Source organism: Tachyglossus aculeatus, chromosome 2, assembly GCF_015852505.1.
Source record: "Tachyglossus aculeatus isolate mTacAcu1 chromosome 2, mTacAcu1.pri, whole genome shotgun sequence".
In the NCBI taxonomy this organism is placed as follows: Eukaryota; Metazoa; Chordata; class Mammalia; order Monotremata; family Tachyglossidae; genus Tachyglossus; species Tachyglossus aculeatus.
The window spans coordinates 141,662,331-141,682,516 of NC_052067.1; the positions used below are offsets into that span (position 1 = coordinate 141,662,331).

The following is a 20,186-nucleotide window of genomic DNA, read 5'->3' on the forward strand; positions in this document are numbered from 1 at the left end:
TAGACAAGTACCTAGAACAGATTAAGGCAGGTATCAGTTTAGAGCAGTGCTTGGCACATAGTAATGGCTTAACAAACACAATCATTAATCATTATTAGTAGTGTAACACTAGGTGAAAGATCACACTGAAAATTAAATTTATCCAGTTCCCCTTTTTAAACCTGACATTAAAGAAAATGACATCATCATCATCATCATCATCATCAATCGTATTTATTGAGCGCTTACTGTGTGCAGAGCACCGTACTAAGCGTTTGGGAAATACAAGTTGGCAACATATAGAGACAGTCCCTACCCACCCCACATCAATTACCCATTCTGATCCTGCAACCATAAGCAGAGGTTTTTCTTTCCCTACCATGGCAAGTCTAGCCCAAACAGACTTGCATTGAAAAAAGAACATTTCCTAATCATTTAACAGCCATCTAGCCAAAATGCATATTTTAAGCTGGCAGTGTGGCAGAAACTAGTGCTCTGGATTTACATATGTAAACAAAAAAAGAAACATTGAAGTCAGAATGTCTTTCCAGTTCATAGCACCATCATGTATCTAAATCCGTTGTATTTTTTCAACACTAATTTTGAATAAATTAATATTATTTCGGTCATTTTTTGCTTCTAGGGTATGCATATAAAAGGCTTACTTTCTTTATATTCTTTTCATGACCCAATTTAGAGCACTAGCTAGTTAGGCCGCGTCCATGATACGTTCAATTAATTATATGTTTCTTCTCTGTTATATGAAGAAAAATCTATGTGGGGAGATCATTTAGAAAGAGACACAATTGTCACCTTTAAGATAACAAACCAGCGTGCTCACATAGAACCCATAGATTCAGGCTTGTTATTAGTTATCTTGCAAACGCTCTGATTGTTATTCATTGTGTCTTCTACACACATTTCAGTGTGTTGAGTGGGAACTCAATTATTTGTGGAAAATAAATACATCATCACTACCCTTCAACAGTCCATACTGCTAGAAGAGAGGCTATAATTAGCTATAATTCTATTTATTCTAGCTATAATTCTATTTATTCTGATGGTTTTGACATCTGCCTGCAGCGTGGCTCAGACGAAAGAGCCCGGGCTTTGGAGTCAGAGGTCATGGGTTCAAATCCCGGCTCCGCACTTGTCAGCTGTGTGACTTTGGGAAAGTCACTTAATTTCTGTGTGCCTCAGTTATCTCACCTGTAAAATGGGGATTAAGACTGTGAGCCCTCAGTGGGACAACCTGATCACCTTGTGACCTCCCCAGTGCTTAGAACAGTGCTTTGCACATAGTAAGTGCTTAATAAATATGTGTATATCACCTGTATATATGTATGTTTGTACATATTTATTACTCTGTTTATTTATTTTACTTGTACATATCTATTCTATTTATTTTATTTTGTTAATATGTTTGGTTTTGTTCTCTGTCTCCCCCTTCTAGACTGTGAGCCCACTGTTGGGTAGGGACTGTTTCTATGTGTTGCCAGCTTGTTCTTCCCAAGTGCTTAGTACAGTGCTCTGCACAACAGTAAGCACTCAATTAATACGATTGATTGATAAATGCCATTATTATTATTATTAGTGTTATTATTATTATTATTATTACTATTATTATGTTTAATTTTGTTGTCCGTCTCCCCCTTCTAGACTGTGAGCCCACTTTTGGGTATGGACCATCTCTATATGTTGCTGACTTGTACTTCCCAAGTGCTTAGTACAGTGCTCTGCACACAGTAAGTGCTCAATAAATATGATTGAATGAATGAATGAACAGTAAAAATGCACCATTTTCTCCCAGAGTTTGGGGGTGCATTCTTTCAAAACCCATTCATTCTTCCAAAAAGAGTAAAGAAAATGTGTATGATTGTAATTGCCTGTTTTCAGGCTGCCCAAATAATTTTTCAATGCCAGAAAGCACCAGTTCCAGATAGGCACCTATTGTTCGGGGCATTCGATGGGTCAGTCAATCAGTGGTATTTATTGAGCACTTATTTGTGGGCAGAGCACTGTACTAAGCATTTGGGAGAGCACAATGCAGCAGAGTCGGTAGATGTTCCCTGCCTGCAACGAAATTATATGGATTATGACCAAGTAGACCTCTGGGCTAGAGAAGCATCATGGCCTTGTGTTTAGAGCATGGGCTTGAGAGTCAGAAGGTCACGGTTCCAATCCCGGCTCCACCACTTGTTTGCTGTGTGATCTTGGGCAAGTCACTTCGCTTCTCTGGGCCTCAGTTCCCTCATCTGTAAAATGGGGATTAAGATGCTGGGCCCATGTGGGCCAGGGACAGGGACTGTGTCCAACCTGATTATCTGGTATCCACCCCAGTGCTTAGAGCAGTGCCTAGCACAGAATATGTGCCTATAAAATACCATTATTATTCATATCATCATTATTATTAGGCTGTAAGCCCGTCCTCTAGACTGTAAACTCATGTGGGCCGGAAATGTATTGTTACATTGTACACTTCCAAGCTCTTAGTACAGTGGTCTATTACTCTATTTATTTTATTTGTACATATTTATTCTATTTATTTTATTTTGTTAATATGTTTTGTTGTCTGTCTCCCCCTTCTAGACTGTGAGCCCACTGTTGGGTACGGACCGTCTCTATATGTTGCCAACTTGTACTTCCCAAGTGCTCTGCGCACAGTAAGCGCTCAATAAATACGATTGAATGAATGAATGAATGGTCTGCACACAGTAAGCCCGCACCAAATATGATTTGAATGAATGAACTTGAGAGCTGTCCTTTGGATGCCATCATTGTATTGTTCAACTATAATATGCTTCCAGACTGGGAGCCTGCTGTTGGGTAGGGACCGTCTCTGTATGTTGCCAACTTGTACTTCCCAACCACTTAATACAGTGCTCTGCACACAGTAAGCTCTCAATAAATACGATTGAATGAATGAAATATTCTTTTTTATTCATTCAATCGTATTTATTGAGCACTTACTGTGTTCAGAGCACTGTACTAAATGCTTATTTTTTATGGTATTTGTTAAGCACTTACGATATGCCAGGTATTTTACTAAACATGGGCATAGGTGCAAGGTAATCAGGTTGGACACAGCCCTTGCCCCCATGGGGCTCAGAGTCTTAATCACCAATTTAGGGTGGAGATAACTGAGGACCAGAGAAGTTCAACGACTTGCCCAAGGTCACACAGCAGACAAGTGGCAGAGCCGGGATTAGAACCTAGGTCCTTCCACGTCCCAGGCCACCGCTCTTTTCAACAGGCCGTGCTGCTTTCCTGTTATTTCAACCACATTTGTGAGTTTGGTTGTTTCTAAACTCACAGCCTCTCGCTCCCTGCTGCTTTGATGCTTCCGCTGCTCTTTCTCTTAGTATCCTACTATTCTAGAAGCCTCTCTTCTAGCAGTAAGGACATCTGGCATCTTTTCAGCTCTAATAAATTCTCTTCCACCTCTTTATGCCTGAAAGCACGGTTTGTTAGAACTGGTTTGTTTGCAGATGAACAAGGAATTCGAAAGGGTGGTTCGAAGTTGCGGAGACTGCCAACCTATCCATCAGTTTAATTCAGTACACCCAGAATTTCAGGCAAGAATCCTGCAGAACAGAAGCAGAGGAAAAAGCTATGACAAAGGGGTTCTCGCAGTTCACAGCCGAGCCCAATGTTAACCAATTCATAAGATGTTTTAAGGATTTGAATCTTTTAGTGTAATTATGGGCCCACCGTATGCTTATTTGATGAAAAGTCCGATTTTAATATCTTCTGCTCCTCATTCCATCCTAACATTTTATGTGATTTAGAATATTGGCTATTTGTTCAGCTACATCTGGTCTTTATTTCTAAGAACGATTGGTCTGTGCTCAACAACGTTCTCCAACTTCCATAAATTTCTCTTTAACCCTTAGCCCCTGAGAAGTTAGCTTACCTCGTTATGTCCCATCGGCGGATCTCAGAATTTAGATTTAATGCCTATTCGTGCTTTCACAGGGTACCTTTGAAAGGGAGATTTTGTGATAACCAGCAGCGGACCGGATCCTTTTTAAACTTGGCCAATCACTTCAGTTCCACAAGTTCATGTGCCTGAAGAATCATCAGGTCTTTGCAAGTTCAGGTCACCCCCTCCCCCCCCAGCACTTAGAACAGTGCTTCACACATAGTAAGCGCTCAACAAATACCATTTAAAAAAAAATGTTAGCTTCCCGTAAGCAGAATTTTCCCTTGATAAGGACAGTCACAGAGGTATTAGGAAGCCATAGGTCTCCTTCATTATGAACTTAAGACACCAATGAATGGTGCCAATGATGTAACTATGACTGTTATCCTTTTTAAACTTGGCAAAATCACTTAAATTCCACAGATTCATGTACCTGAAGAATCATCAGGGCTTTACAAGTTTGGGCCCCCCCACCTTCATTCATTTATAATGAAGAAGCAGCGTGGCTTAGTTGAAAGAGCCCAGGCTTGGGAGTCAGAGGTCGTAGGTTCTAATCCCTGCTCAACCACTTATCAGCTGGGTGACCTTGGACATGTCACTTCACTTCTCTGTGCCTCACTTACTTCATCTGTAAAATGGGGATGAAGACTGTGAGCCCCACATGGGCCAATCTGATTACTCTGTATCTACCCCAGCACTTAGAACAGTGCTTGGCACATAGTAAGCGCTTACAAATACCATCATTATTATTATTAATGTTATTCTATTTATTCAGCGCTTACTGTGTGCAGAGCACTGTACTAAACACTTGGGAGAGCACAGTACAACAATGAACAGACACAATCCCTGCCCACAGCGAGCTTACAGTCTAGAGGCAGGGAAACAGACATGAATATAAATGAATGCATTACAGATCTGTCCAAAGGATCTGGGTTCTAATCCCGTCTCCTCCACTTATCCGCTGTGTGACCTTGGGTAAGTCACTTCACTTCTCTGCACCTGTTACCTCATCTGAAAAATGGGGATTAAGGCTGAGAGCCCCACGTGGGGCAACCTGATCACCTTGTATCTACCCCAGTGCTTAGAACAGTGCTTGGTACATAGTGAGCATTTAACAAATACCATAAAAAAAGATTTTATGTCATCAACGAATGGGGCTTGGCCAAATCCTGACTCCGCCACTTGTCAGCTATGTGACCTTGGGCAAGTCACTTCACTTCTCTGTGCCTCAGTTACCTCATCTGTAAAATGGGGATGAAGACTGTGAGCCCCACATGGGACAACCCCTTTACCTTGAATCAACCCCAGCACTTAGAACAGTGCTTAGCACATAGGAAACACTTAACAAATATCAACATTATCATTACTATTATTATTAGCTGAAAACCACTTAGGATAAACAAAGTTCCTCTCCCCCATTCGTGCAACTCCTCCTCAGCCTCCTGATGCAGAACCTTGGATTTAATTAATCATTTGTTTATAGATAAAATTGAATTTATCCCATTCAAAACAATGTCTCCCTAAAGCAAGAAACTCTACCTTTACCTGCATAACCAAACAGTTTGTAAGTACCACAAACCTTCTTTGTGTCAACTGAAGCTCTTCTCTTCAAATTTCATCTTCAGGGATAAGATAAGAGAGCTGGAAAGCAATCTTCATAGCGTGGAAGAGTGTTTTAATAACACTTTCAAGTTAAATGATAAATTTTGAATTTCCACCCTTTCAGAAATGAATAATAATAATAATAATAATAATGGCATTTATTAAGTGCTTACTAAGTGCAAAGCACTGTAAATACATCTAGACTGTGAGCCCACTGTTGGCTAGGGACCATCTCTATATGTTGCCAACTTGTTCTTCCCAAGTGCTTAGTACAGTGCTCTGCACACAGTAAGCGCTCAGTAAATACGATTGAATGAATGAATGAATGTCACACACACACACACACAGAGACAAAGAGAGAGAAACTATGGACTAGCCCCCCTTTTGAAAATAAACAGTTCTGCAACCTTGAGGAAAGAACATGTGAAATTTCTGTTAAAGTCCAAGAGAAAACAAACCCGAACTGAACCAAATATGCTACTTGTGCCAAGTTTCCCCTGTGATGTTTATCTAATTTTGTTTAATTTCTGTCTTTCATGTCATTATTTTTTTAAACTTTTATCCTTGATAATTAACTGGAGTAAAGGAAAGTAAGTGTGAGTCTTGGAAGGGATCCTGCCACATCTAAGATTGTTTACTACAACCCACCTAAGCAATTCTCCTCTGCTTATTTAATCAGGCTTTTGTTCTGAGATTGTCAAATTCTTTGGCCTATTTAGAAAAAGCACTGGGGGGATGATGGATTAAATGAAAAAGGGATTGGGGTGGCAGGCATGCAGGTGCATTGGGTTACTCTATTTATTTATTTTATTTGTACATATCTATTCTATTTATTTTATTTTGTTAGTATGTCTGGTTTTGTTCTCTGTCTCCCCCTTTTAGACTGTGAGCCCACTGTTGGGTAGGGACTGTCTCTATATGTTGCCAATTTGTACTTCCCAAGCGCTTGGTACAGTGCTCTGCACATAGTAAGCACTCAATAAATACGATTGATTGATTGATTGATTGGGTTGGGATTTGTTCTGTCAACAGGGAGATTTCATTTAGTAAATGTCTCTTCCTCCTCTGGTTTTATCTGACACTACAATTCTGCTTATTCCCTTTTGGCCTGCAGCAGTCACTCATTTTAGTGGATAACCCAAGAGTGCATGCTCTTGTAGAAAAATGTTTCTGCTCCGGGTCTACTTAGAACACTTCTGGGGAAATTCTGACCCCTGAGAGTTAGAGGTAGAGAGATTTATATTAAAAAAACAAAATAGCCAAGATGAATGGGAAGTCGTTACCTGTTTTGGCAAGTTGCAGTGAAATAGCAGATGTTTTTGGTGGTTTTGGTTGTCACTGGAGTGTAAAATAAAGTGATTTTTCTCTTGCTGTTAAACTTACGGTGTAGCGGGTCTTATTCTTTCAGTGAAATAGTGAATCGACTCACATCACAGAGATCAAAAAATAGTTTCTTGGGGTGAAATAAATCAGTAGTAGCATGCTTCTGATAATAAAAATCTTGTCTGACAGACTTAATTGAATTGAAAGTTACTGAAACAAGAAAACAGATACCTTAGATACAAAAATATCAATGAAACTGTTTGGGCTAAAGTGAAATTTTCCACTAAATTTTTCCCCAACTCCCAACTTCTTAAACTTTCCACTGGGTGAAATGTTCCTTATTTATTATTATCCGACAAGATAATTCATCTCTTAAAAAAGATTTCTCTACACCTTTGATGTTACAATAAGGACACACCATCTCAAAGTACTTGAGCTGAATCAGTGGTCATTTTTCAAAATCCTGATCCGTATTCAAATATATTTCCTTTATGTCCTGCATCATTATGGAGAAGAAATTTTCCAAAGGAAGAATTCGTTGACTTAATCAGTGTGTAAAAGCTCAAAGCAGGAACTTTGCACAAGTTTTTGCTAACATGCTAGAACGGTGGGTGGAAACAGTTTAAGAAATTACATTCAACATGTTGTTTTCATTTTATTGCTCTCTGAGTCCGGTTCATTAAAAACACCAACTTGAAACAAAGATGATCTGAACATATTTTTTGGTTAAAATCCCCATGTTGCTATTCGGTAAATCTCTCTTTGCCTTGCCTTGAAGTGGATTAGGCGTGCTGATTTTTTCCCACCCCATTCATTCATTCAGTCGTATTTATTGAGCTCCTACTGCATGCAAAGCACTGCACTAAGTGCTTGGGAGGTACAATGTAACAGTAAATGGGCACATTCCCTGCCCACATCTAGCTTGCAGTTTAGAGGGGGAGGCAGACATTAAAATGAATAAATAAATAATTTACCATATGGACATAAGTACTTCGGGGTTGGGAGGGGGGATGAACCAAGGGAGCAAGTCAGGGTGAAACAGAAGGGAGAGGAAAAGAAGGCTTAGTCAGGAGATGTGCCTTCAATATTCCTCACTGGTGGATTAGTTGAAGGAAGACAGGAGTCAGAAGACTAGAAATTTTGAAGTCACCATTTTGAGAACTTGGTGATTTCCCTCTAAAATGATTTTCACCACCTTTTTTGTTTTGTTTTGGGTCTCCTAATTTCACATCAAAGAAAACTTCACTTTCCTCTTATTTGAGGGAGGGGAGGGGTTGAAACCCTAGGCATTTTGAAACAATGCTAATTACACCCCATTGAAAAAAATGTCATGGAAGTATTGTCATTGATTTTTTGACATTTTTCTTTGGCCAAATCGCCAACTGTGACATTTTTTAAAAATGTCTTGGCTCAAACTCCGGGTAGGAGGCCCAAACCAGTCTAGCAGCAAGTGAATTTGTGGTTTGTCCTGAACACTTCATTCAGTTCCTGGGCTTTTCTTGAGGGCATGAGATAAGCACATTCTTCTGAACTGACAGTTTGAAAATCCCTTTTATTTTTGTCAAGTCTGATTTTTATAAATTGGAATGTATGTGTGAAAGTAAGCTCAATTCAAATTCTTTATGTTGTAAGCCAGCAAGGCAGAACCTCACATTTGAGTGCCAATGACTTATTGGTGGGAAAATAGATTCCTGGTCATGCTTTTGTTTTTTATGGTATTTGTTATGTGCCAGGCACTGTACTAATTCCTGGAGTAGATGCAAGCTAATCAGGTTGGACACATTCCACATCCCACAAGGGGCTCACAGTGTTAATGGCCATTGTACAGATGAGATAACTGAGGCCATGAGAAGTGAAGTGACTTGCCCAAGGTCACCCAGCAGACAATTGGCGGAACCAGGATTAGAACCCAGGTCTTTCCGGGTTGTAGGATGGATCAAGACGCAGCATGACGTAGCGGATAGAGCAGAGGCCTGGGAGTTGGAAAGATCTGGGTTCTAATCCTGGCTCCGCCAATTGTCTGCTGGGTGACCTTGGGCAAGTCACTTCACTTCTCTAGCCCTGTGCTCCATCCGCTATGCCATGCTGCTTCTCCATCCATCCTACAACCCAACCTACTGTGGCTCAATGGAAAGAGCTGGGCTTTGGAGTCAGAGGTCATGGGTTCAAATCCTGGCTCTGCCACTTGTCAGCTGTGTGACTTTGGGCAAGTCATTTCACTTCTCTATGCCTCAGTTATCTGTAAAATGGGGATTAAGACTGTGAGCCCTCTTGGGACAACCTGATAACCTTGTAACCTCCCCAGTGCTTAGAACAGTGCTTTGCACATAGTAAGCACTTAATAAATGTCATTATTATTATGATTACTGTAACACCAACCTGCTTTCCATACCTCAGTCTCATCTATCCCACTGCTGCCCCTTTGTCCAAATCCTCTCCCAAGCCTGATACTGCCTCCCCTTTCGTATCGGACAGTCACTATCTTTAAAATCCTCTCCCTACCTTTATAATCCTCCTAAAAATCCTCCTCCTTCAAAGGCTTTCCTTGACTAAGCCCTCATTTACCCTATCCTCCCTCCCTGCTGCATCAACCCATGCATTTGGCTGTTTACCCCTTCAGCGATCACACTGGCCGCACAACACTTACATAAGTATCCTTAAACTCTACCATTTCACCTCGCTGTAATTTATTTTATTGTCTGTTCACCACTGTAGATTGTACGTTCCTCGTGGGCAGGGATCTAGTCATAGTGGATAGAGCATGGGCCTGGGCATCAGAAGGTCATGGGCTCTAACCCTGGTTCCACCACTTGTCTGCTGTGTGACCTAGACCAAGTCACTTCCCATCATTCATTCATTCATTTGTATTTATTGAGCACTGACTGTGTGCAGGGCACTATACTAAGCACTTGGGAGAGTTAGCTATAACAACAGATACATTCCCTGCCCACAGCGAGTTCACTGTCTAGAGGAGGAGACAGACCTTAATGTACATACATTCGTAAATAAATGCATAAATAACAGATATATACAGGCACATATGCAGATGATACTATAAATGCATAAATACATTACAGTTGCATAGATATGTGCTGTGGAGCTGTGAGGGAGAATAAATGATAATAATAATCATGACATAAATTAAATGCTTACTATGTGCAAAGCACTGTTCTAAACACTGGGGAGGTTACAAGGTGATCAGGTTGTCCCACATGGGGCTCACAGTCTTAATCCCCATTTTACAGACGAGGTAACTGAGGCACAGAGAAGTTAAATGACTTGCCCAAAGTCACACAGCTGACACTTGGCAGAGCTGGGATTTGAACCCATGACCTCTGACTCAATCAATCAATCAATTGTATATATTGAGCACTTAGTGTGTGCAGGGCACTGTACTAAGCGCTTGGGAAGTACAAGTTGGCAACATATAGAGACGGTCCCTACCCAACAGTGGGCTCACAGTCTCGAAGGGGGAGACAGAGAACAAAACAAAACATATTAATAAAATAAAATAAATAGAATAGATATGTACAAGTAAAATAAATAAATAGAGTAATAAATATGTACAAACGTATATACATATATACAGGTGCTGTGGGGAAGAGAAGGAGGTAAGGCGGGAGGGATCGAGAGGGGGATGAGGGGGAGAGGAAGGAGGGGGCTCAGTGTGGGAAGGCCTCCTGGAGGAGGTAGGTGTGCTCTCAGTAGGCCCTTGAAGGGAGGAAGAGAGCTAGTTTGGCAGATGTTGAGAGGGAGGCCATTCCAGGTCAGGGGGATGACGTGGGCCGGGGGTCGACGGCGGGACGGGCAAGAACGAGGCCTAACGGTGAGGAGGTGAGCAACAGAGGAGCGGAGGGTGCGGGCTGGGCTGGAGAAGGAGAGAAGGGAGGTGAGGTAGGAGGGGGCGAGGTGATGGACAACCTTGAAGCCCAGGGTGAGGAGTTTCTGCCTGATGCGCAGATTGATTGGTAGCCACTGGAGACTTTTGAGGAGGGGAGTAACATGCCCAGAGCATTTCTGGACAAAGACAATATGGGCAGCAGTGTGAAATTGAAGTGGGAAGAGACAAGAGGATGGGAGATCAGAGAGGTGGCTGATACAGTAGTCCAGATGGGATAGGATGAGAGCTTGAACGAGCAGGGTAGCGGTTTGGATGGAGAGGAAAGGGCGGATCATGGCCATGTTGCGGAGCTGAGACCAACAGGTTTTGGTGATGGTCAGCAGTGATAGGAAAGTCAGGGAGAGGGCAGGGTTTGGGAGGGAAGACAAGGAGTTCAGTCTTGGACACGTTGAGTTTTAGGTGGTGGGCAGACATCCAGATGGAGATGTCCTGAAGGCAGGAGGAGATGTGAGCCTGGAGGGAGCGGGAGGGAGCAGGGGCAGAGATGTAGATTTGGGTGTCATCAGCGTAGAGATGATAGTTGAAGCTGTGGGAGCGAATGAGGTCACCAAGGGAGTGAGTGTAGATCAAGAACAGAAGGGGACCAAGAACTGAACCTTGAGAAACCCCCACAGTAAGGGGATGGGAGGGGGAGGAGGAGCCTTCAAAAGAGACTGAGAATGAACGACTGGATAGATAAGAGAAGAACCAGGAGAGGGCGGAGTCTGTGAAGCCAAGGTCGGATAGCGTGTTGAGGAGAAGGGGGTGGTCCACAGTGTCGAAGGCAGCTGAGAGGTCGAGGAGCATTAGGATAGAGTATGAGCCATTGGATTTGGCAAGCAGGAGGTCATTGGTGACCTTTGAAAGGGCAGTTTCCGTGGAATGTAGGGGGCAGGAGCCAGACTGGAGGGGCGGGGGGGGGGGGGTCGAGGAGAGAGTTACTGTTGAGGAATTCGAGGCAGCGCGTTTAGATGACTCATTCAAGGAGTTTGGAAAGGAATGGTAGAAGGGAGATGGGGCGATAACTAGAAGGTGAGGTGGGGTCAAGAGAGGGTGTTTTTAGGATGGGAGAGATGTGGGCATGTTTGAAGGCATAGGGGAAGGAACCAGTGGAGAGTGAGCAGTTGAAGATGGAAGTTAAGGAGGGGAGAAGCGATGGCGCGAGAGATTTCATGAGATGAGAGGGAATGGGGTCAGAAGCACAGGTGGCTGGAGTAGCAGTTGAGAGGAGGTAGGAGAGCTCCTCTGAGGATACTGCTGGGAAGGATGGGAGAGTAGCATTGAGTATTGAGAGCCAGGGGGTTGAAGAAGTGGGGGGAGTGACTTTGGGGAGGTCAGGACTCCAAAGCCCGTGCTCCTTCCACTGAGCCACGCTGCTTCTCGCTTGAATGAATGAAGGGAGCAAGTCAGGGAGTAAGTCAGGGTGATACGGAAGTGAGTGGGAGAAGAGGAGAGGAGTGAATAGTTAGGGAATGCTCCTTGGAGGAGATATGCCTTCATTAAGGCTTTAAAGTCGGGGAGAGCAATTATCCGCCTGATATGAGGAGGAAGGGCATTCCAGGCCAAAGGTACTGCGTGGGTGAGAGGTTGGCAGTGAGATAGATGAGAGCGATAGCAGTAGCAGGACAAAGTGTGAAGTCTGGGTTGTAGTAGGAGAGTAGAAAGGTGAGATAAGATGGGGATGAGGTGATGGACTGCTTTAAAGCCAATCGTGAGGAGTTTTTGTTTGATGGGGAGGTGGATGGGCAACAACTGAAGTTTCTTGAGGAGTAGGGAAACATGGTCCAAATGTTTCTGAAGGAAAATGATCTGAGCAGCAGGATGGAGTATGGACTGGAGTGGGGAGAGACAGGAGGCAGGGAGGCCAGTGAAGAGACTGATACAATAATCAAGGTGGGATAGGATAAGTACTTACATTAATGTGTAGCAGTTTGGATGGAGAGGAAGGGGCAGATTTTGGCAATGTTGGAAAGGTAGAACTGACAGGATTTAGTGAGGGCTTGAATATGTGGGTTGAATGAGAGAGCAGTTAAGGAAAGTGCCAAGGTTATGGACTTGTGGGACAGGAAGGATGGTGCCATCAACAGTAATGGGAGAGCAAGAGGGAGGACAGGGTTTGGGTGGGAAGATAAGTTCTGTTTTAGCCATATTAAGTTTGAAGTGACAGGAGGCCATTCAAGTACTGAATTCCAAACTGAGCCCCCTCCTTTCTCTCCCCCGCCTCCCCCTCTCCATCCCCCTGCCTTACCTCCTTCCCCTCCCCACAGCACCTGTATATATGTATATATTATGTTTGTACATATTTACTACTCTATTTATTTTATTTATTTTACTTGTACATATTTATTCTATTTATTTTATTTTGTTAATATGTTTTGTTTTGTTGTCTGTCTCCCCCTTCTAGACTGTGAGCCCGCTGTTGGGTAGGGACCGTCTCCATATGTTGCCAACTTGTACTTCCCAAGAGCTTAGTAAGTTCTCTGCACACTGTAAGCGCTCAATAAATACGATTGAATGAATGAATGAAAGTAGAGATGTCTTGAAGGCAGGAGGAAATGCGAGACTGCAGAAAAGGAGAGAGATCAGGGCTGGAGATGGAGATTTGGGTGTCATCAACATGGATGTGATACTTGAAGCCTTGTGAGTGAGTGAGTTGTCCAAGGGAGTGGGTGGAGATGGAAAAGAGAAGGGGTCCCAGAACTGAACCTTGAGGGACTCCCAAAGTTAGGGGATGGGAGGGAGAGGAGGAGCCTGTGAAAGAGACTGAGAATGAGCGGCCAGAGATATAGCAGGAGAACCAGGAGAGGACAGTGTCAGTGAAGCCAGAGGGAGGATGTGGGCAAGGAGTCAGTGATGAGATTGATGAGATTGAGGTATAATGAGTAGTTCGGTGTTGGGTTGAAGGGGGAGATCAACGAGGTTAGGAAGGAGGGAGAGAGCTGACTGACTGCCTTAAAGATGATGCTGAGGCGTTTCTATTTAATGTGGAGGTGGATGAGTAACCACTGGAGGTGTTTGAGAAGTGGTGAGACATAGACCAAAGTCTCTTTAGGAAAATAACCCAGGCAGCAGAGTGAAAGAGACAGGAAGCAGGCAAGTGGCAAACCTGGGATTAGACTCTCTATCTCCTTACTCTCAGACCCAGATGTATGTTATGTTTAGTATGTGGTCTGGATAAACCGTTAGCTTGTTGGGAAAGCAAGAGAGACATTCCTGAGTTAGAAGCAGGATTTTCGATGGGCTAGCATCTCTTGATTACCTAAAATGCTCTTTCCACTCCAAGATCTCTTTTCACAGTGCTTGAACTCGGGGAACAAACTGGAAAACCTGGATGTGCTTTTGGATGCCCAAGGTATTTTCATGTGTTTTTCGCTCCGCTTTTCAATGACATATACGTTTTTTTGACATAGCTTGGAGCATCTCTTAGGAAGCGTCGCCCGTCTTCAAAAAGCACCCGCATAACTAGGTTTTCATTTGAACTCTTGAATTATGTTTCATTCAGTCTTTGAAAGGGGGTTATTTTTTTGCAAGTAGGAGACCAATTTTTCCCAGGGTTTAGAGTTACTTGTATAATATTCTGCTGCGAGGAGAGGCGGGAGAGGCAGCCTGCTCTTTGCCCTCCCTCTCTTTTATCTTTTTTCCCATGATTAGATTTTGATAAGTTTTTGCATGAGAGCGAGGGAGAGAGGAGAAGAGGAGAGGAATGGAAGAAGAAGGTGTGTGTGTGTGAGTCCTGGCAGCCTTCCTAAACTTGAATCCTACCATTTTGCTCCTCCTGGGGGGATAGAAATAAAATTAGTGTTTCAGTGTTTGATTGAAATAAGGATTCTCATAAATTCCATCCTTCACTCATGTGATTGGATTTTTCCTGGACAAACACAAACGTTTTCCATTGCCAGGGGAGCCCAGCCTCACTGAACATTAGATGCCGGTGACCGGATTTGGAACTCGCCAGACCTGATCTGCCCTTTTCCCTCCTTCTCTCCCTCCCTGCCTTCTTCCTCTATCTCTCCCTCCTCTCTCCCTCCCTCCCTCCTTTCTTTTCCACCAAACGTAACCTCCGTGGAGGGTCGACAAAGGTTCGGTAGTCGAGAGCAGGCTCAGTGTGCAATTGCGTTTCTTGGGCCGGGCCAGGATTTTTCATGCAAGGCTATTCTTGTGGTATTTTCAGCCTGGCCAAGACAGAGAAGCACTGGAGACTCTGTAAGAGAGTTCATTCTTATATGGCTTCAAGCCGCATTTTGTGTTTTCAGAGCGGGAGCCGGTTAGTCAAGGAGAAAGAGGAGGCCAGGTTTTTATGTGGTAGTTAACGATCAGTTAGAAACCTGGAAGGAAAATCCAAAGTAAGAAAAAAATATATACCTATTTTTTAAAATTGGGAGAGAATAATTGGCCACACAAGATGCATCAAATCTGCATTTTTAATGGAATTTTGTGATACTTCTAGTTACACCTCTCCCCAAACATGTCCCTGCACCATACTCAGTTTGCATCTCCTCTTATCGTTCAGTCACAAAGCATTGTTAAGGCTAATTATGATCGTAGTGATGATGATGATGATGATAACTGTGGTATTTGTTAAGTACCTACTACGTGCCAAGCACTGTACTAAGTGTTGGAGTAGAAATCATTCAAGTTGGAAACAGTCCCTGTTTCCATGGAGGTCCCAGTCTAAGTAGGAGGGAGGACAGGAATTGATTCTCCCATTTACAGCTGGGAAAATTGGGCCACAGAGGAGTTAAGTGACTTAACTCCTCACTGACTGAGGTCACACAGCAGGCGAGTGGCAGAGGCGGATTTAGAACCCAGGGCCTCAGATTCTCCTGTCCTTGCCCTTTCTGCCTGGCTTTAGTGCTTAGAAAAGTACCCAGTGCTTAGAACAGTGCTTTGAACATAGTAAGTGCTTAATAAATGCCATTATTATTATTATTATTATTACTATTTCTCAGGCCTACAATGATCAATGCCAATATATTCTTACCCGAGCAAATGATCCTTGGGTTGAGACAAGATTCTGTAGAATATCTCAATATCTGAACCATCTGTATATATCTATAATTTTATTTATTTATATAGATGCCTGTTTATTTGTGTTGATGTCTGTCTTCTAGACTGTGAACCCGCTGTTGGTTAGGGACCGTCTCTATATGTTGCCAACTTGTACTTCCCAAGCGCTTAGTGCAGTGCTCTGCACACAGTAAGCGCTCAATAAATACGATTGAAGGAATGAATGAATGAATGAATGTCTCCCTCCCAGCCCCCAGACTGTGAGCTTGTTGTGGGCAGGGATTGTCTGTCTTCATTGTTTTATTGTATTTTCCAAGTGCTTAGTACAAGTGCTCTGCACAAAGTAAGCACTCAATAATAATTATTTGAATAACAATTGAATAAATGAATGAATAGGAAGCCCCGTGTTGGACTAATGGAGATAACAGTAATTATAATTATGGTACTTATTAAGCTCTTCCTTTGTGCCAAACCCTGTTCTAAGTGCTGGGGTCAATAGGAGTTAATCGGGATGGATGCAGTCCCCGTCCCACAAGGGGCTCACACTCTTAGTTCCCATTTTACATTTGAGGTAACTGAGGCCTAGAGAAGTTGAAGTGACTTGCCCAAGGTCACACAGCATTCATTCAGTCATTCATTGAGTCATGTTTTTGAGTGGTTATTGTGTGCAGAGCACTGTACTGAGCACTTGGAAAGTACAATTCAGGAATAAAGAGAGACAATCCCTGCCCACAGTGGGCTTACAGTCTAGAAGGGGGGAGACCAGACATCAAAACAAGTCAACAGGCATTAATAGAAATAGAATTATAGATATATGCACATCAAAACAAGTCAACAGGCATTAATATAAATAGAATTATAGATATGTGCACATCAAAACAAGTAAACAGGCATCAATGTAAATAAATAGAATTATAGGTATGTCCATATGTACAGCAGACATGTGGTGGAGATAGGATTAGAACCCAGATCCTTCTGATTCCCCAGCCTGTGCTTTATCCACTAAGCCATGCTGCTTCTCTAGAGGCGGTCGAGTTGGAGAGACTAAGGAGAAGTGAGGTGTTTGTAGGTGGGTAGGGGTGTGGTGTTCTTCCTCTCCCATCTCCAAAGCTTCCCTGACTAGTTTTTCTCTGACACTCCTGTCCGGGATACGGAAGCCGTGGAAGGAACGGGACCTCCCGAATGGAGGCAAAGGTAAAGGTTTTAATCCGGTTAAAAAGTTAAAGAATCCAAAAACAGTGGAGTCGTTGTCAAAGTGGAAGAAGAGCTTCTTGTGGGCAGGCATCTGAAGCAGTGTGGCTCAGTGGAAAGAGCACAGGCTTGGGAGTCAGAGGTCATGGGTTCAAATCCAGCCTCCGCTGCTTGTCAGTTGTTTGACTTCGGGCAAGTCACTTAACTTCTCTGGGCCTCAGCTACCTCATCTGTAAAATGGGGGTGAAGACTGTGAGCCCCACGTGGGACAACCTGCTCACCCTGTAACCTCCCCAGTGCTTAGAACAGTTCTTTGCACATAGTAAGCACTTAATAAATGCCATTATTATTATTATTATTATTATTATTATTATTATTATTATTATTTTATTATTATTATCAGTTGTGTGACTTTGGGCAAATCAGTTCACTTCTCAGTGCCTCAGTTACCTCATCTGTAAAATGGGGATTAAGATTGTGAGCCCCATATGGGACAACCTGATCACCTTGTATCCTCCCCAGCGCTTAGAACAGTGCTTTGCATGTAGTAAGCACTTAACAAATACCAAAATTATTATTATTATTATTATTATTATTATTATTATCATGTCTACTAACTCTTTTGGATTGTACTTTCTCAAACATGTAGTACAATAATGATAATTGTGGTGTTTAAGTGCTTAGTATGTGCTAGACACTCTACTAAGCACTGGGGTGGATACAAGCAAATTTGGATGGACACAGTCCCTGTCCCATGAGGGGCTCATAGTTTCAATCCCCAGTTCACAGATGAGGTCACTGAGGCCCAGAGAATCAATCAATCAATCAATCAATCAATCATATTTATTGAGCGCTTACTGTGTGCAGAGCACTGTACTAAGTGCTTGGGAAGTACAAGTTGGCAACATATAGAGACGGTCCCTACCCAACAGTGGGCTCACAGTCTAGAAGGGGGACTGAAGTGACTTTCCCAAAGTCACACAGCAGACAAGTGGCAGAGCCAGGATTAGAACCCATGACCTTCCTACTCCCAGGCCAGTGGTCTACCCACGAGAGGTGTACTCAGTAAGTGTGCAGTCAATATCAATATGCTTCACCTTTTTTATTTAACTTGGGAACCAAGAAGGATAGATTACAAAATGAAATTAAGAAAGGGACATTTAGTGTCTAAAAGACATTAATCCATAGTAATTCCACTGCCCCTGTTTGGCCTGAGCTGTTGAGGCTCAGTGGAGGGACAGCTATAGCTAAGGACAGTGACATTTATCTCTTAAGCCAATAAGGTAAATTAAGGGTTTGGGGAGCGGGGTAGCATGTAAGAACTGGTTCTAGAATGGAACAGACCAATTATCATGCAAAATCATTCCATTGTATTTATTGAGTGCTTACTGTATGCAGAGCACTGGACTGAGTGCTTGGGAGAGTAGAATGTAACAATAAACCTGCCCACAACAGGCTTGAAATCTCAAGATGAGCTTACAATCTGGGTCTGATTTGTATCTTGTATCTACGGTGCTTAGAGAAGCACATTGGCTCAGTGGAAAGAGCACAGGCTTTGAAGTCAGAGGTCATGGGTTCAAATCCCTGCTTCACCACGTCTGCTGTGTGGCATTGGGCAAGTTACTTAACTTCTCTGAGCCTGTTACCTCATCTGTAAAGTGGGGATTAAGACTGTGAGCCCCACATGGGACAACCTGATCACGCTGTATCCCCCCAGTGCTTAGAACAGTGCTTTGTACATAGTAAGCGCTTAACAAATGCCATTATTATTATTATTGTTATTATTATTATTATTACCCCAGCACTTACTACAGTGCCTGGCACATAGTAAGCAATTAACAAATACCACTATTATTATTATTATTATCATTATTATTATTATTATTATTATTATTATTATTATTATTATTATTATTATGGTAGAACATATTCCATGATACACCCACATTTTTAAGGATGGTTTCTTGGTTGTCGGCTCTGCCTGCATTTTCAAACTGAAGTCTGGCCACATACCTCGACTGTAATGATGTTCTTTGTTCAAACTTAAGGGCTTCATTTACCAATCAGTTGTTCAGTAGTGTGAATTGAATACTCATAATAATAATACTTATTATGGCACTTGTTAAGCACTCTCTGTGCCAAGCACTGCTGTAAATTCTGGGGTAGATACAAGTTAGGTTGGACACAGTCCCTGTCCCACATGGGACTCACAGTCATAATCCCCATTTGTCAGATGAGGTAACTGAGGCCCAGAGAAGTGAAGTGAGTTCCCCAAGGTCACACAGCAGATAGGTAGTGGAACGGGGATTAGAACTCAGGCCCGTGCTCTATCCACTAAACCACACTGCTGCAGTCTAGGAGTAAGATGACAAAGGAGAGCCTATTTTGTTATGGCATTCAAAGCATTGGCTGATTTCTCTTGCCCAGGTGTTCACTTTCCCGGGAAACACAATTTTGCTTCTAACAAGAAACCCGTGGGTGTAAAATCCCGTGATATTTCCCCCTGAGAAAGCACTGAGGAAGGCAGGTGCATTTGTGGCCATCTAAAATTCCAGTTTTCCAAAGGTTCTCCAGCAGACACCTTGGTGATAATATCAGTGACCAAGTGGTAAATTGAGTTGGCCTGGACTGGTGGTGGAAGTATGTGCATTTGGAAGTGGATTCAGCACAGGCTTGGGATTCGGAAGGACCAGGGTTCTAATGCTGCCTCTGCCACTTGTCTGCCATGTGACCTTGGGTAAGTCACTTCACTTCTCTGTGCCTCAGTTACCTTATCTATAAAATGGGGATTAAGACTGTGAACCCTCTGTGGGACAGAGACTGTGTCCAACCTGACTGCCTCCTATCTACCCTAATACTCAGTACAGTGCCTGGCACACAGTAAGCGCTTAACAAATACCGTAAAAACAAAACAAAACAAAAAACCTCATGATGGGTGAAGACTGAGAAAAAATGCAGGCATCAGATCTGGCTGCTGACTCACCCACCTAACTGGTTCGAATTTAAAATGGAAAAAATAAAATGAAGGAATCTCAGACCTTGGGAAAATCTGCCTCATTTCAGATGATGATGGTAGTAATGCCATTTTTTCGAATGCCCCTTGGGTGTATTTCAGTTTACTCAACACTGGGCAGCGTGGCTCAGTGGAAAGAGCACGGGCTTTGGAGTCAGAGGTCATGGGTTCAAATCCCTGCTCTGCCAATTGTCAACTCTGTGACTTTGGGCAAGTCACTTAACTTCTCTGGGCCACAGTTCCCTCATCTGTAAAATGGGGATTAAGAC

General features: G+C 42.9%; 1 protein-coding gene across 3 annotated transcripts in view; it reads left to right on the plus strand.

Annotated features, from left to right (window-relative positions):
* Window positions 1-20,186, plus strand: part of CCDC91 (coiled-coil domain containing 91) — a 510,937-nt gene that overhangs the window by 225,683 nt on the left and 265,068 nt on the right. The gene's annotated exons all lie outside the window — the stretch shown is intronic.